Here is an 18,713-nt window from a genome sequence, read left to right as displayed (position 1 = left end):
TTATAGGCAGCAACTACGAGCTGGGCTAAGAGTGGAGCTGTCAAGTTAAGAGAGAAGCACCAGCACTGCAAAACCCTCCAGCTGTAAAGACAGAGTTTCTGATGGTTGCTGTATTTTCTGGAAATTATCTCTCCAGTCTCATCTCTCATGTATTTCCCCATATATCTCATCTCTCCCTCTGTCTCTCACACACCCAGGTGCACGCACACACACAGAGGCACGTGCTCACTCCCTGAGTTATGTGCTATTTCCTCAATTTGGTGGATTACCCCTGTCTTTACAGGAATATATACAATATAGCTGAGGGCTCTATCCTTCTGCCAGCTACATCAGCGTAAGGCAGGCTGTTCTAGCAGTGAAAATGCCTCATTTAACCCTAGATACAGACAATTCTGATTTTCAGTGGAGCTGGTGAGAGCAGTAGGTTTGCAGCTCTCAACTGATGGTCCTGTGACTGTGTGGTGCAAAGTTGTCCCAGAGTTTGCACCTTATCCACCACCATAAGACTTGTTAGAGAAGTGCTATGGGCATGTCCTGGATAAACTGGGGCAATCTTGGTCACTATTCCAAGATTAATTTCTCCAGCAAGGCAAAAACTGAGATCTTCACATGGTTCACAGTGAACATTTCCTACAGCTTCAGCTTTACATAAGCCCATCCCTGCAAGCCCTCAGCCTCCCAGAGGAACTCTGATTTTGCCTGAGTAGTGCCTCCAGAGACAACAGCACCTTAAGGGATTAGGCAGCCCCAGGACCTAGAGATGCTCTTTTCCCCTTCTTGAATTATTCTGCAGGGGTTTCCTTGACCTAGACTGGGAGAGGTGATAAGATTGCAGCCAGCAGGAAAATGGCAGCGTGCCAAACAAATATATTTTCTGCAGCCCTTCCGAGGGTCATGTTACTTCAAACCACAGTTTGTTCTTACCTGCACACACGTGGAGTGCATTGGCTGGTCCCTGTGTGGCACAGCAGAATGCTCATCCAGTTCATTTCCCTCTGGCCACATTGGAGGAGGACAACAATTCCAATGAAACTGTCTCATCCAGAGGTTGCACATAAAATCACCAGGGAAGGCAGCATGGAGGGTTTCAGTGTGCTGTTGTACACATTGCAGCTGGCTTTGAAGCAACTTAAATAAACTGGAGGATGATGTGATGCTGATTTCTACATGTCCTGGATGAGATGTTGCATTGCAGAGCCCAAACCTGATCCCCAGAGTTTTTAAAAAGAAAAACTCCCTCAATCATTTTACTACCACTACAATTCCTAAGATAGTTTTCAAAATTGAAAAAAAAATCAGACAAAGATGAGGTGAAGGATAGGTAAGAGATTGAAGGATAAAAAAATTATTTTTGGTAGAGCAGGGAACCTGCAAGGGGTGCTGAGTGTCCACAAAGAATGGAAGATGGAGCTCTTTCAAAGCCAGGCATTAGGTTTTCCCATTACTATTTGCTGGTTTTTGTCAAAGAAAAAAAGAACAAACTAAAACAAACTATCCAAAACTTCATGGCTGATACCATTAGAAAATCTTTCTCAAGGTGCTACTGATGGGTGATGCAGAAAACCAGGTACATGTGATGCCTTGGTACCATCTTTAAGCAAAATCTAAAGAGTGGGGATTGGGTGCAGTTTAGGTCTCCCCAAAAATGGCTTAAGTTTTAAGATGTTTTGAGATGCAACCTGGAAAACTTGTCATCCCTTTATTGCCCACAGAAAGGACAATTAACACTGTAAAATGCAGCAGGTGACTCTACCCCTTCCTGATGTCAGGGGCCCATTTTAAGGTCAGTGATTGAAATGCTCTGCTGGTGTCAGCTGAGCCTTTGTATCTTCTCCTAGGATTTTACTCACCAAGGACTCTTAAGACCATGTACATTCATTAGTTTAAAAGAAGATATAATTGCCCATCCAAGCTAAACATATTCCAATTCCTCCTAACCTTGCTCACCTAAGCAGGTGGCAGTGAGTGCATTTGCTAACTGGTGATTACCAAATTAGTTGATTGATAAACCCTCATCAGCATAACTTTTAGGGAAACATGTAAAGTTAATAATGAGTTGACCTTTAACTTCAACATGAGGTAATTTTATATTAATTTAACTTGGCCAATTTATTAGGGTTGGAAAGGAGAAAGAGAGAGAGCTTGTCTTCCTTTGAACTAGTACTGCAACAGAGGCAAACAAATAGAAAAATTTCCAAATGTACTCATATTTTAAAATCCACATTAATTATAAATCCACTTATTCTTTGTAAAGGCAGGGTCTGCAGCCTGGTTGGGGGAGGGAATAGGGGGTCATGTATAAATTGTCTCCCAAGGACCCCACTGAAATTTCCATAGCATTCGCCATATGACACTGATGTGTGAAAATTGACATGAAGATTTGAAAATTGGGACCGAGGGAGACCAAGCATAAAATAACTTCAATTTTGCGCTCTCTCTGTCTCTCAGAGGAATAGTGCAGTGGACTGACCAACACAACACAAACAAGTGAAGGGGAGAGAAAAAAATATTCAGGGAGAAGGATAGTAGTTATTAAAGAGAAAACACACTCCTCACTCACTGAGAGAAAGGATGATCAATGGATTTAGTCACAGAGAAATTCAAGCAGAAAATTGCTGCTGTTTTTTATCTTAGAGGCAGAAAGTTTAACCAAACCAGAATCCTCTCAACTCACATCCAAGGCAAACAGTGAAGAAAACCACTGTGTTTTAGAACAGCAGGAGAATTCTGTTTGTGTGTGCGTGTGTAAATTTTTGTTTGTGATTTTACTTACAAGTGTTATGATGCCAAATAAACTGTAAGGTAGAATCCTCACCTCCAGAAAAGAGCTACATTTTATCCTATCTCTATTCTTTCACTCTTTTTATGATTCTGAATGTGGTTTTCCAGAACTAAGTTTTGGTATTTTGGAGCCTCCTGCTAACACTTGTGTACACCAAACCCAGCTTTAGGACTGGTTCCTTATGCCTCCCAATAAACAGATCATTTTGCAAATGCAGAAGGTACCAAAACATCACTGGCCTCTGGAAATAACGCAAAAATTTCTCTCCTGAATTATAACTGCTGTTCAGGAAATAGATATCCATAATTTTTTTAGCACTGACTAGGTATTCAGTAGCTCACATCTTTGGGTTATTGGTCAAAATGTCAACAAGTGAGAAACTCACTTTGGACTCTTAGCAGGACCATCCAGATCTGCCATGTTGCACTGCAGATAAATATCTGCCCTACCTGCAAGACCATGGGGATTGTGCAAAACTAGATTTGTCATGAACGTGGTCTGAAAATTCCACACCTGATCTGCCCTACTTTATAGAGACACTCAACACTCACCATTATCACAAGCTTTGGAGAAGAGCCCAGTTGCTGCTGCTGCTGCTATTTCCTTTTTGGGTCACAAGTTGTTTGGTGGTCCCTGTTGTCCCAAAGACACCTGCAAGGCAATGGAAGTGCAAGTCTGTACATTTCTGCACTGTGTATGGATAGAGATTGAGATGAGACAAGCATGTAGACCACAGCTTTAGCTTTAAAAGTGCCCATTCTCTAGCTGCTGCAAGTCCTGAGGTCATTCTCAGGCTGACAGGATGCACTGTGCACTCCTGAACACTCAGTGGTCTCCCCCCAGCCTATTTTTCTTGGGATTACTTACTTTATTTTATTTAGCTTTGTGGCACACAAGGTTCCTCGTGCTTGCTGATACGATGATCTACAAGAGTGGCGTTCACATGCTATGGATCTCATTTATTACAAAGTGAAGTATATAATAATGAAAAATAGCTGCAGCTATTCCTCCTCTCTCCAGGGTATCTCAGCACCCTTATGGATGACCGCACACACAGTCAGCTCCATAGAAACAAATGGAGGGGAAATGGCAGCACACAGCTCCGAGCTGGAGGACTGAGTGCCTTTGGTCTGGAGCACGCTTGATCCATAGCTCCTCTTGAAGGCACATTACAGAGGCTACTGAAAAAAATATATTTTTTGCAACAGCATGCCTAGATGTGGAGCAGATTGGCCTTGTAGGAACTGGGGAGCAGGCAGAGAGGAGAATTCTCTATTACAGCGGCCCGTAGGAAGCATTTGTCAATAAACACCTTGAGGATTTTCTATAGAGTCCAAAGCAAAATGCCCCACGATTCGCAGTCAAACACAAGAGCTGCCCATCATTGACTCTTAATGCTCTGCTGAGCATGAAAACAACAGCATGGAGACAATATGAAAAGGCCTTGCAGGTAATTTCACAGGGTAACAAGAAATGCCAGGCTTATTGTAATTACTGGCACTGGTGACAACAGAGTTAGTTTCATTTAAATGCTGGGACCTTTAGGGCAGCTTCTGTGCTTCACACACTGCCTGGATTTTATAAATTTTGTGCTTTGACTCATCTGATGTAGCTACATAAAATTAAGTGATTTGAGTTGCACTCAAAATGTGCTTTTGAACTTCTTTCCACAACTAGGAAAGCTAGGATATTACATTTAAATAAAAAAAATTGGAAATTTACTAGGTGATCACCTGATTTGAGCATCTGAGGCTTTAAGGAATATAATGAGAAAACTACAAGAATTCACAATACTAGAACAATAACAAGGATGATGATATTAATATCGGTTTATTATCATGTAAATAGAAAATAGAATGCAAGGACACAGTATCTAATGATTTCATTACTTTCTTTTACAGCCTGTTGCAATGCACTGGCCATAAGGCAGTATTGACTTGAACCATAGTTCTGTGTCTGTCTTTTATTGAAATTCTTTCATCTCTTTGTATGATGCCTGAATTTGGCAAGGTTGATGCCATCTCCCTTTTAATGAACTCATATCATTAAGTTACTTCCAATTTATAAAACTGTGTGATCAGAATATGGCTAAATACTTCTATTAGCATTTTTAAATCACTCAGGAAATCATTTTAACAATTATTTCTTCATTCTAGTAATAAAACTAATACTTATAATGTCTATGCTTCCTGGGTTTTATTTCAAATACTCTTTAAAGGGCCAGAATTTCTCACCTTTAGAACTCTCTTAGTTTGTATGATCTCTTTGGTAAAGAGATCATCCCACTCATTCCAATACAAAGGTGATTTTAAAAAGATTTTCTTTACTTATTTATGTATAATCACAGTACAGATTACATCAAATGCTTTACAATGTACATATAAAACACTCTTGGCTGGTTTCACACACTTGGAAGATAGTAATCTCCCTCAGAAGTTTGAGATGAAATATTCAAATAAGAAGAAAATAAAAAGGATAACACCCACCTTAAAAAGGTCTTCAGAAGCCTGCTGGGCAGAGTTTGAGGAGGAAAGATAGGAATGATATACTGCCATTTTTGAGAAGGGATGGAAGAATCACCTCGATTACTACCATGGAGAAATGTTTTCAAGGTTACTTTTAACTCCCGAGCAATAGTAGCAAACAGTTTGCAAGCTGTCCTGAAGATTTTAACTAGAAAAGTGATATTCACAGAAGCAAAAAAGACAGTTATAGGCCATTGGGTGCAGTGTAATTGGCACTCGGCCCCAGACACAGAGGTTGGAAGCTCTCTCTGAGTTTGACACAGGGCATATATTGAAGTTGGAGGCAGTTTAGTGAAAGCTCATTTTCTTGGACTATATAGTTCTGTCAAAATGCAAGCGCTTCACAAACAGCTTCAGAAATAAAGACGGAAGAATAAAGTTCCCACAATTCTGAAATGTCCACTTTTAACAGTTTGGAAATAGAGTTTGAGGTTTGGGTTTAGTTTTTATATATGTGCATTTTAAATAGTTTAATATCTATATATGTGAAATCCCCACAGTTTTTGATACACAAATATGTACTTTGATATATCTGGTTTATATAATATATATATGTATATATATATGCAAATATATACAGGTATATATAAATATATTTTCCTTTATTGGAATTTTTGGAATTAGACTTTTTCCTTATTGGAATATTTCCCTCATTATAAAATAATTTTAAAAGCTTAAAAGCAAAATAAAACACTGTTTGTAAAATGGATAATCTAAAACTTCAAATATCTCAGAAGGGAAAGGAGATTAACCTCAAATTATTTCTGTAAGTGCTGACCTGCATTAGATTAATCAGAGTTTTCCATTTGAAAGCAGAAAGTGAAGTAAGAAACTATCTGACTAATCTTCAGGTAGATGTCATGGGTAAAATCAACTACGTGTAGAGAAGAAACAGCCCTTCTTGGTTTGTAGGCATCACTTTTTTTTTTACAGACAGACAAGGCTTCTTAAGGACATTCTTGATATCTTAATACCTCAATCTTGTTCAGTGTCATTCCTGAATGAGACCATTGTTGAGGCAACAGTGAGTTGCATAGCTCCATCAACCTTCTTTAATTTGCTTGGAGATTATGGGAAAACCTCTATAAATCAGTTTTATGACCTCATGAAAAACTTACAGTTGTATGGCATCACTTGCATGAATTATGAGATAGCCACAAAAAGGACCAAAGATGTCAAGGACACCAAAGTGAAGCTTTATGTACCCTGGGACATGGCAGCACATGTCACAAATCTGCACTTGGTAGAAATACCAAAGGCAGACATGGAAGCTTAAACTCTCTGTGCCTCCTAAGCATGAAACAGGACTTGAAAAGGCTGGGAAGGAATTGTTAAAATTATCTTCATGAGAGTCATTAGTCTGAAGACGTAACAATTTAATTCTTCATTAGCATTAAAAAAAAAAAAAGAACCAGAATGTGTACAGAAAAAATATACTTAATGAGAAAAGAATGCAGGTCAGATATTCTTTTTTTTTCTTATTCAAATGCAAAGTTTGCATAATGTCTTTTGTTAGAGACTTTATGCAGTCTGAATATGCTGCAGCTGTAGCCACATATTCAGTATGTTCACAAAATAGACCTCCAGTTGCTCTTTCCTGGAGTTCCTTCTGCTTTAACATTACATCTCAAATTTTTTTCATATTTGTCAAAACCTAATCCAATCATCACTGAACTTTATGTTGCTTCATGGTATTGTAAACCTAAAGAAAAGCCTGAGTTTTGCAAATTGAGCTGAAAGCCTTGGAGAGCACCTGGAGGTCAGGCTCTCTGTAATGTTAACAGCAGAGATAGCCACACATACCCTGACTATTAGTTAGGTGCTTCCATCAACACTGAAACATTTCACAACATCAAACTGATTTTGACACTGCTTCTTTTTGGAAGAAAACTAGAAGAAAGATCCTGACTGTGCTAAAGAACCCATGCCAATTTTTTGAGGGGGACACAAAAATATTTGACTTTACATTTTAATTTTCTATCATATAATAGAGAATTATTAAAAAAATTAACCCAAGTAAAATATTCTGGTTTTGTCAAAATATTTCTTTCTTTTATTGACACTAAATAAATCTTATGATGTTTCCTGGCATGAGTACTGAATGTTTCCATTGTCACTCTATCCAGAAGGAGCCAGGCTCCCAAATCTCATCCTCCCTGTGTTAAATGAAATGTTTATCCTTCACCAAGTACTGAGCAGCCTAAACATAACCCTGCTGAGATTTGCCAGGGTAGAGGAGGCAGAAGGTCCTGGGCTCAGCCAGAGTGAGCCCTGGCCAGGCTGATGTCCTCTCAGCCTTTCCCTGTGTCCCGGCAGCCTTGTGCTCAGGGAGGGGACACAAATGCAGCTCTGCAGCACCTGTGGAGGGAGGATACTGCTGTCGGCTGTGCTACACCAGTGCCCTGCAGCCACTGCAGGTGGGTCTGACACTATCTGCTCTCCCCCTGTTAAATTCCCACCTTCTCCCCTTTCTGTCCTCACTTCAGATTTCCCTGGAACTTCTTTTATACCATAGAGCCAAACAGACTTTCAGTCCAGGAGAGCAGCAGACACTGAGTACCAGATATCTGTGCTCAGTGTTGTAAACTAAGTGGTCCCATTTTCTATTTTAACAGGGCTTAGTGTCTCTCTTTGGAACAGAGAGATGAGATGGAGAGATAGACTTTGCCTTCCTCCCCTCCCCTGGCCTTCTCAGCTTGATGTTCCTACTAATTCTCTCACTCAGGCCCTGCTGTTTGAGTCTCTTCTCTCTTTTTTCCCCTCTGCCATTATTTCGGGTGGTTACTCATCCCATTTGACTCCCCCCAGGGTGTCACCAGGCTGCTGCCAAAAGCTCTTCTGTTTCCTCTCCTGTTGTGTTCACTCTTTCTCTTTTTTTAACTTTTAATCTCAGCCCTCTGTGAGGTGTGCTGAACAGTCATGATGAAGCATTCAGGATGTTAGAAAGTAAACTGCTGGAAGAGGTCAGCAAGAGCAGAAACCAATAAAGCACCAGGAGGAAGTTTGATATGTACGAACAAAGCAATTGGTAATGATGTGAAATAGTTGGGTCAAGCAAGGGCTGTGCACAAATGAAAAGATTCACCTCCAAACACCTGAAAAGTTTACCTAACCTGCTTCTCCTTGACAGGAGCTGGTCTGTTGCTGTGAACCATTGCTAACAGCTTTATACCCTGCTTTATTTGCACATCTCAACACCCACATGAGCGTCTGGCCATCAGCAGCAGGGTGGATTCCTTCTTCAAAAGAAACTCCTGAAATCCTATAAGCCTCCTCTTTCCTTTTCTTTTCTATTCATTGCTGCCTATTACGTGAAAGGTGTGATTTCAGACTAAGTTTCTAATACCCTCTCTTAGCACCAGAAAAGCCATTGAATTCAAAGGGGTGGCCTCTGATATATGGGATTGTTCAGTGTAAAGATGGCCTTGTCAAGCTCCTGCTTAGTCAGAGAGCAATCAGATACTACAGCTCCTACTAGAGAGGGCAAAATTCCCAATTTGCCAGGCAGGGGAGGTTTGCTTACAAGTGGAAGATGCTTTATTTAGATAGATTTCACGTCTGAATTCCCCAGATCGACCCAGGAAAAGGTGAGGGGCAAACAAACAAACAAACAAACAGAGAGAAAGAAAGAAAAATGAAAAATTCAGTTGAAATTTTTTCACGAAAAAAATAAGTTGGTTTTTTTTTTCATAGATAGTGAAAAAAAATAGCAATGGGAGACATTTTAGGCACAGCATTTTTAGGATGTCTCCTCTCCTTTCCTCCCTTCTGAGGACCAGCACTGCAAGAGGGGATGTATTTTTCCTCCGTTTACACTTGCAAGCCAAGACCCTTTTCTGGCTTTGCTCTTGTTACAACTCAAGGAAACTATTTTAATGAAATTTCCTCAGAAATTAAAGAAGTCCCTGCTGGTCCCTGCTGTTTCTGTGTCGCTGCTGACCTCCTCTGAGAAAATGTTCTGGCATTTCCACAATGGCTGAGGTACACTGACCTGAAAGGAACAAAATTCCAAGAGCCTGGCTCAGATGGCAAATTGGACAGGACTTTTCCTTTCTCTGGGAAGGCAGCCAGCCTTGCAGCTGCAGCCTGGGCCACTTCAGAGCAGACCTGGAGGGCACTTTCCTAGACCTCAATGAGAGCAGCCTTTATTAAAAGGAGAATTATAATATTAATAGGAAAATTATTTTGCTGCTAATGACAAAGAACTCAGTTTCTTCATACTTGGACACAGTTATATTCCCAACTATGCCAATCTCAATATTATCTCAGATGGATACTGGTTCCCAGGAGGCCCTTAGGGGAGTGACCTTATGTCCCTCTACCTTTGATAAACCACTGCCTGCATGCATATAAATCAATTAACACCATCAGCTTATGCTAATTTTGAATTTAGATGGCATGCTGGAAATAAACAGGGGTGTTTATGTCTGTCTAGAAAGAGACCACAATAACAATCTTCCTTCTTCCCCAACGTACACACACAAATACACCCACACCCAGTGCACACACACATCAGGATCTAGCAAAACCCCAACTTCAAGGAGCTTTCATTTAGCTGTTTGTGCTCTCTCTGTCTTTTTGGGCAATTTGGACAAACAGAGCAGCCAAAATAACACCATGCAACATACAAATATCCCTTGTTAGCCATTTGCTTTCTGGTTTGCTGCTGTGTCATTCCCATTCCTGCTTTTGTTGCTGTTCTGGTATTGCTTTCTTTAATTTAGGGTACTCTGAGGGATGTGATGTTACCAGACTGGGAAGAAAAAAGACATTTAAAAGTGGAAAAAAATTACTCTATTCATGAATACAGGTTACTTTTTATCATAGTCTGACTACCCACAAGAAATAGCACATCCCAGCTTCCCCCCACCCCACCACAGAGCATGACTTACTGGTATTAATGGTCAAGAGCCATGCCTGAAGTGTTGGGTCCAGACAAGAGCAGCTGGGAACACATCCAGGAGGGAGACGGAGCCTCAAGACACAGAAGGTGATCAAAGGAGCCACAACAGCCTTTGTGGTCAGACCAAATGATAATTTCCCTCTTCACCTCTCCCCTGGCAGTCAGGTGAAGGGTTCATAGATGGTGGCCAAGCCACAGCAAGCAGACACCCAAGGAGCTTCAAGGCCCTCCAAGCTCATCAGCAAAAGCTCCTTGTGCTTCCTTCTGAAAGACTTTTCCCTGCCCAGGCTCTGTCTGTGTCTGGACAATGAGTGGAGTATGAGGGTGCTATTTGTAGAGCAAAACACATCAGTATATGACATATTTTAGTGCAAGACATGAAGAGTTGTGTGCTGAGAATCTATTCTCTGCCATTGACTTATCTCCATGATAAACATATTCATGAACTAGGGGTAATTTTTATCTCTGATTAAAGCTGTAAGCAGGCACAACTCTTTCTCAGTTGACAGCTCTGGGCAAGGAATGGATATGGCAGAATTGTCTAAAATACAAGTCAAGTTAATTTCCTTGGATCCTGCAATTCTCATCAACGTGGGCATTTTCTGACGATCTGATTTACTTACCAGCAGTGCCCAGCCTTCTATGCCAAGGCAAAGAAAAACAGAGGACATATGCTGAAAAATTTGTAACATGGTCCCCTAATCAAGTGCTGGCTCCATCCTGTATCCTGTTATAAATTGTAATCTACATTGTGTCTACTGTACACATGTCATTATTCTTTCCTCCACTCTGCCTGATTGCATTTAAATACTTTTTTTAAGTCATTATTGGTTCTCCTATTATTTATATGTTGCTGGTTTGGTGGTTCTCTCCTTTTCTTTTTAGCAGAGAGACCCAAGGTTACTTTCCTCATATCCGAGGAGCCAATTAATTTCCAGCATCCCCCAATGCCATCCCAATAAATAGAGGATGCTGTAGCCATATTTCCTTCCACAGGGAGACCAGGATGTTGAGCCAGTTCTGAATCCAGTCTTAGGTCTACGCCATGGTTGAAATATTCAGAGGATGGTCTCAGCTGAAGCCCTGTCTGCTCACCTGATTACTGTGTGTGCTGCTTTCCTCATTGCTTTTCTATTGCACTCAGAGTATTGTTGTATTACTTGCACTCCCAGCCCAAAGGGACCACATTTCTGAGCAGTATTACAATGACAATATCCATGGTTGGAGAGGAAGAGCTGAGGGGGGGTTTTATTTTTAGTGGGCTTTTAGTTATTTTTAATATTTTTGCCACAGACTGTTATTTTTTTCCTCCTTTCTCTAGAGTCCTTACTTCCTCCTTATAAATCCACAAAATACCCTTAAAATTATTCATCTTTCATTTAAAACTGCTGGGGGCTAAACTGGCCTCCTGTGTGGTCTGGAGTGAGGAATTAAACACCACAGCAGCTTTCATGGGAACAAGTGTCCTAAAAAGAGAGACAGGCACAGGCACACCGTGGGCACAGCCCCTCCATAAATAACAGAACTCCAGCCCTCTTAAATATCCTCAGTAAGCCTCCCTAAGAGTTTTAGGGAGACATCATACTCCTTTAAAACTGGGTAGTCAAGCAGCTTCCTTGCTGCTTGGGGGCAGAGGAGCAGTGCCAGTGTCAGGCACACACAGACAAGTGTTTTTTTAGGGTGGCAAAGCGATGGAGAAGCAGCATTTATGGTGCTCTCTGCCTTATACCTCTCTGTGCCGTGTGCCTTGCCCTGTTTTTGCTGAACTGTCGCCTTTCAGTGTGGGGGAAGGTGGGACTGTGCAGGTGGTGGCTCTCCCCAGGACAGGCAGAGGGATGTGACTGGAAGCTGGCCGAGCCCCGGCGCTGCTTTACGCCATCCCAGCTGGTGGCACTACATCATCCCTGCAGGGCTGGGCAGGGGCCTTGACGCTGGCAAAGGGGGAAGGCAGGGATCAAACACAAGTCAAGGTCAGCAGCACGAGCACAAATGCAAGGGGGAAATGCATCACGGGCAGTGGGGAGCCGGCTCCATGCTGAGCCCCGGAGCAGCTCGGAGACGATGCTGTGAATGTGGGACTACCCAGCTACAGACACAAAACTGGGCTTTTCTCTCCTTGAGAAACAGGGAGGAAACAAGACATCCTTCAGGCAGCAAAGTGCTGTTCAGATCAGACTTCTAGAGGGGAGAGTGATAAAGTGGAAGGCAAAGAGGTCTGACATGGGCAAAAAACATACAGTGAGGGATAAAGTGCAAAATCTTGCTGGCCAATGGCAAGTAAACCCTCTGTTAGTGAATCTAATGGGCGTGTGACACACACACACATGGTGGTAGTAGTTGAGCCTTCCCATCTGGCACTACTGATTAATCAAGTGCCTCTAAACCGAGGAAACCTCCAAAAATATCCATCGACAAGAGCTGAGAGTGTGAGAGAAAGTAAGACAACTCCAACTGTGTCGGCAGAGGCTGTGCTTGATGCTAACAGGTGGTGATGAACATTGCGTGATTTAGAGCTCAGAGGGGAATAGGAATCTGAAAGATCAAGTATCATTCCAAAACACTGACAGACTTTGGGATCTGAACCTTCAGGCTTGAGGTCTTCCAGGACAGAGCAGAACATGAAAATAGGGAGAGGAAATGGAGAAATCGGCTCCAGTTCAGCATTTCCTGCCTTCAAGAACTTTTCATTATAAATAGTTTAAAAGGAAATTTGTAGCTCACCTGATATGCTGACATTCTTGAGAATGCAGAACAATACAAAGTCTGCTTTTGCTCAGATCTTAGACCAGTGTTCAGACCCCATTCCTTGCTATCAGTAGTACCTCGCATCCTTTACACATTAAGTTACAGTGACATCCAGACCCATACTCTATACAAATGTTGATTGGCAGGATGAAGACTGGCAAAAGTAGGATCTACAAGTGATTTATGAATGCAATTCAGTGGCTCTTGTTTATAAACAGCCTGGTTTGCTGAATTGCTGTATGCATCATTCCTGCAAAGATACACACAGGTCTCAGGTGCTCTGCAGGCAGCAAGAAATGTGCAAGGCACCAAGGAAGTGAAGGAGGAGAGGTGGAGTAAATGAAATAGAAACTCCTGAGAAGAAAAAATTAATTTCCCTGAAGTTGCAAGACTGGAGTTTAGCAATGGAAGGAATTCACTGGCCTGGCAACTCTGGATGCTGCCACAGGAAAGCACTTTGGGACTGCCTTAGCACTGTCCCCAATATCCTTAGCAGTTACACACCATGTTCTTCTCCTCAGGCACAGAACTACCTTGAAAACAGTTTATCCCTCTTACATCCAGTATTAAGCAGTAATATTAACCAGCCAAAGCTTTGTTATTGAACCCAAATAAAATGTGATCAGAATTTGGGTTGATGAAGATCTGGTGAGGGAACTGCACAGGGCAGAGAAGGATTTGTTTTCTTTTTCCATTGTGTCAGAATGAACCCTATGAAAAGAGGACGGTGCAGCTTTAATAATAAAAAAAAAATGAGAGAAGGAAAGGAAGAAAAAAAGAAAGAAAGGTGCCTCAGTTGTCTCGGCAGCTGATCAACAAAGGAGCAGTCGTGAGCTGTAACCTCTTGGAGCTGCAGTCTGGAACATGACACATGTCAGGCTATGATAAATGGTGCGGAGTGTGTGCAATTTCAAGCGCAATGCCCTTGAGATGCTCAGGACCCCGATCGCAAATGTTATTGTTAAATTAAACCTTAAAGGAAGGATTGGGAAGGGGAGGGGTGGCTTTGTGCGTGTGTGCGTATGTGTGTGTGTGTATGTGTGTATTTATTTATATATATATATATATATATATATATATATATATATATGGATGTATGAAATGCACAGAAGAGAAGGGGAAAATGGCAAGGTGAGGAGAGAAAAACTTTATATTTCTTTTAATTGAATTGTGCATCTTCTAGGTCTGGTTGAGCTATGGGAGAACTTCAGGCAGGGTTTTTCTATCCTACAGGCATTTTATTACTTTTGCTCCATCACAATTTGATAGCTAGAGATCAGCTAAAGTAGGCAGGTACAAGATTGGAAAACAGGTAAATAAATAAATAAACACATGCCACAGATGTGCAGTTTCTCTAGCTCAAGTATTCTGTGTCCAGGTACCTTTGAATCTAAATGAGTGAAGTTTCAGAGAGTACTGAGCGCTGATTTTTGGGAGCTGCTGGTCTCTGAGGGCTTGTTTGTCAGTTGCGTTGCTGTTTGATGGTGTGTGTTTGTTCTTTCTGAGACAAATACTCACTCTCAAAAGCTGCTCTGAGAAAGAGACGACGTTTACATCCACATCCCACTGTGAGGAGAGCAGGGACTGAATTTTGCATGTTCTCCAGGCAGATTTCATCCCCAGCCTGTAGGAATGGCCCCAACGTGCAGCTCGTTGCTTCTGTGGTGTCAGCATCCTTGTTCCTGTGGTTTTGGAATGGGAGTGGGGACAAGGGCAGTGAGAAGTGTTTTAGACAAGCAATTGCAGTAGAGTGAGTGGTCAAGGGGTATGGAACAATGAGTAAAAAACAAAGCAACCTCTCTCACATGCTGAACAACCTTTTGCCAGGAGAGGTGGCAGGGAGGGCTCCACAAGCCTTACCCTCTGAATTTTGCATCACATGGGTGCTGTGGAGAGCAGGGACTGGATCTCCTGGGCTCTCATCTGTGCAGCTTCCAATTGCTGCCTTGCTCCCTCTAAAAGGGTGAGAACCAACATGCTCCTACCTTGAGCTTGTCTCCGGTCACTCTGGACCTGGACTTGAATCTGTTCCTCTCTCCTCTTCCTTCTGTTGCCTATTTTATGTCTTCCATTTTTTCCATGTGCAGAAGACCCTCCAGGTAGAAACTCACACAGATTCCTCAGAAGTCCTCTTTTTATTTCTCCCTTTCCAGCCTCCCTCCCCCACCACATCCAGGCTAAGTGCAATTAGTGTAGGCAGTGCAGGAAACACAGTGGAGAAGGGAGCTGTGTAAACGAGGGGGAGGACATGCACTGGGGGAGGTACGGGGTGGGGGAGCTGGAAAGTGTTCAAGGGGAAATGCTTGCATGGCTCACATAATTGAAGGGAAGAAAGAAGCAATGAGAAGCATAAACCCTCCACTGGAAAAGGAGATGGGAAAAGCCTTTAAATCATGATGGAAAGTAAATTCAAACAAACAGTAAAAGGTAACAAAGGACTAGCAGTGACTCATTTAGCAAGATATATTGTTTGTTCTAATTTTCACCAGGTACAAGACAAACTCTCTGGTTGGGAAAATGACCATCATAAGAGACCTCCATGACCTATTCAAAACACTTAGGACAAGGAAAACAGGTAGCAGAGGTCTGGCTGCACCAGCAGTAATCCATCTACTTATTGCTCCTGGTTTCCTCCATAGTGACTCATTGTCCATTAAAACCTTCAGAGTGTCATGACAGCATTAAAACCAAGGCTCACATTTGGGAAATATAACATATTGAAAGAACATATTAGATACCAAAGTACTAAGATTATTATTTTTAGATGCATCTTATGAACATCCTACATCTTGTTTTGTACTTTTTGGCTACTGTTGCCTAGCGTCCAGGAAAACTCAAGTCCTTTTTCGGTTCTTTGGAACATTTTCTCCATGTTTCTTGTTATTAAAGAAAATAAACATTAGACAAAAGCAGACTTCATTGTATCTATAAATAATTTAATGCAGATGAATTCATGGAAAATACCAGCAGGCAGATTTTTGAAGAGAAAGAAAGAAGAAAGAAAGGGAATGGTCTAAGGTTACATGGCCAGCAAATAGAAAGAGTGAAGCAGCAAGAAACTACAAGATGTGATGAGTAGACACAAACATGAAAGTAACTAATAAAGGGTAGCTGAACATAAAGATGCCTTGGAAAGACAACTCAATCTCTTTAAAAACAGATTATCCTTTAGTAATGAGCTTCCTGCTACAAAGGAAAAGAAGGCATTTGCTATGTGTCTTGGTAGGGTACCAGAGACTTACATTTAATCATCTCTCATACTGACATGTTACCTCTCCTAAATTTTCCTTCTGGGGACAGGTGGCAGGCGATGACAATGTTGTGATGATTATTTAATAATGTATCCCTCCTTTATGACCTATCACAAGATCCTGTGGACTTAGAAGCATCTGTGGATGGATGCCTGAAAACTTGTTGCTATTCAATGTTCTGTCTCATCCTAGAAGAAAGCCTATTGCATTAGAACATGGAAGGTTATATGAACATTGAAAAAGTTTGGCTGTGGACAGGAGGAGCTAGTGAAGAAATAAGTGGTAGGAAGGAATAAGAGCATTTTTAGGAGGAATGGAGCAGCTCTGCTTGACTGCAAACAGCAATTCCTAAGCCACCAATTTTTGCTGATGTTGCACCAGAAAAGCCTTCCTTGAGGTATTGCTTCTGCCAGGCAAAGTGGAATAAAAGGCAGTTAAGAACTCAGCTGGAGCCATTGAAGCAAACATAAAGCAAAATCCTGTGTTGTATGGGATCCCTCCCTGCACCATGTAAGACATACGAGGCCTCTTTGTCCAGTCACTGCTTGGACAGGGATTGTATTTTTGTGCTGTGTCTTGGCTTTTGTATCTGTGCATAAGCAAAAGGCAATGGCCACTGAAGTGGAAGGCAGAGGAGCTGTAATCCAGGTCTGTGACCAGAGCTGAACGTGTCTCTGCTCCCCAGGAGTGTTTTTGGGAAAGGTGCTGCAGCACTGAGCTATCTTCTGCAATCACAGGACATCAGGGGAGGGAGACAGGGAGGTTTCCAGGGAAGAGAAGCACCCACCCACAGGTGGGAAGAAAGGTTTACTTCAGACATTAGAGAAACAGAAGTAGAAGCCCAGGGAGAAATCTTCTTCTTGCCATTCTGCTGCTTTGCCACATGCTGGGGGAGCAGCACATTGTTCTCCAGCTGAACAATGCCCAGTTCCCACCACGTGCAAAGGGAAAAGAATGCGAGCTTTGCTTTGCTTTATTATCAACTTGTGCAGTGCAGAGATAACTGCACAGGCTGCTCGGTCCCCGAAAAGCGAAGATGAATTTTGATCAAAATTGGATTACAGGGCATTTCATTTCTACTTAAGAATGGTTCTGAATTGGTTTCCCATTTACTCAATATCCACAAAAATAACAAAATAAAAACTGTCAAGACAGAATAATGCTGCTGAAAAGAAAAAATAAAGCTCAAAAATTTGTGAAAAAATAATTGGACTGAAACAGCTCCAAGTCAGATTAGCATTAAATCTTCTTAAGAATGATGAAGGCTCTTGCAACCAAAGGCAAGATATTTCATTAGGCTGAATCTGCATATTTAATTCTCAGCATGCCAATTTAATGTAATATTTTTTTGGTTATCAGGGACCGTTCTTTCTTGATATATAATAATGACATTGCATTTGGTTTAAAAGTAGAAGTCCACAATCAAGGCAATCACAGACTATTAAGTGCTCAGTAAAATCCCAATCAAATTGTGTTCAAATGGGTTAAAGGGAGATGGTCAGAGCTGCCAATCCCAAAATACAGCCTAGCCCTTCAGCCCATCCTGTGGCCAAAGGAATAGTACTCTCTTGACTTCAGCAGACCCTGTGATGGAAAATATTTCTGTCCAAAACAAAATTGGCCTGTAATCTGGGTGAGCTATTCAGAGCAAACAGTGGCAAATTTAGCCTTTTCTCCTGTTCACAAATCATCCATGTACGGACTTTGTTGTTTTAATGCCTTTGCATGTATTTGTCTGACAAATACTAAATATAGAAATAGCTCAGCAGCCTGGTGACATTGATTATATCTTGTATTATCTATGGTAGATTGTCGTATATGACTGGTCCTTTAGGTTACACTGCAATTTAGCCATAGAGCAAATATGTTAAAATACCAGTGTAAAACGTACTAAATCAGATCCTCATGAATTTTAAAGCCTGGAGTCAGAAGCTCTTCCTCAATCTGTTTACCAAATCAGTGTGGCTGCTCTCAAATTAAAGTGCAGTGCCCCATAAGCAAGATCAGGCTTATGAGCCATCATAAACCCACTCTGCACTTGTAAATGGCAGCTGATTCAGCTGTAACCTGAAAGCAGCTTTTGGGACCAGAGCATTAAACTTTTCCAAAAGTTTCTTACCATTGTCAACCTTCTAGACTCTTTCAAAATCATCCAGCATGCCAGGCTGCTGGTTCTGAGTTGAGTGAAGTGTCTGTCCTCAGCAGGCACCTATGAAATGCAACAGCAATGTTCCCTTTTTTTTAAAATGTTTGTTTTATAGCAACACGCGTTTGTAAATGTGTGTGTTTGTGAAGGGATTGATTGACAATAAGATCATAATACCGAAAAGAAGAAAATCTGCATTTTTGCCAAACAATGTAGAAATATCGAGTGTGAGGGTCATATATGGAGGCAAATTCCATTTAAAGAGTTGAAGGCTCAGTGTGATGGCACAGAGACCAATGTCAGTGTTTGCTGCTCTGAGCCTACTTTTGTCAGAAATTGCTGCTTAAGGACCTCAGGTGTC

The 18,713-nt window shown here is 41.5% G+C and overlaps 1 long non-coding RNA gene across 3 annotated transcripts in view; it reads right to left on the bottom strand.

The window, feature by feature from the left end:
• The window catches only part of LOC135280510 (uncharacterized), an 84,178-nt gene that overhangs the window by 37,893 nt on the left and 27,572 nt on the right, over nt 1-18,713 (bottom strand). For all 3 annotated transcript variants that reach the window (XR_010347409.1, XR_010347408.1, XR_010347410.1), the window contains 2 exons: nt 3,334-18,415; nt 925-1,204 (listed from right to left, as the gene is read on the bottom strand). This is a non-coding gene — a long non-coding RNA (uncharacterized LOC135280510). The remainder of the gene's footprint in view (nt 1-924; nt 1,205-3,333; nt 18,416-18,713) is intronic.

Source organism: Passer domesticus, chromosome 14, assembly GCF_036417665.1.
Source record: "Passer domesticus isolate bPasDom1 chromosome 14, bPasDom1.hap1, whole genome shotgun sequence".
Lineage (NCBI taxonomy): Eukaryota > Metazoa > Chordata > Aves > Passeriformes > Passeridae > Passer > Passer domesticus.
Note: the sequence above shows the minus strand (reverse complement) of the source record. Positions and strands in the feature narration are given on the sequence as shown.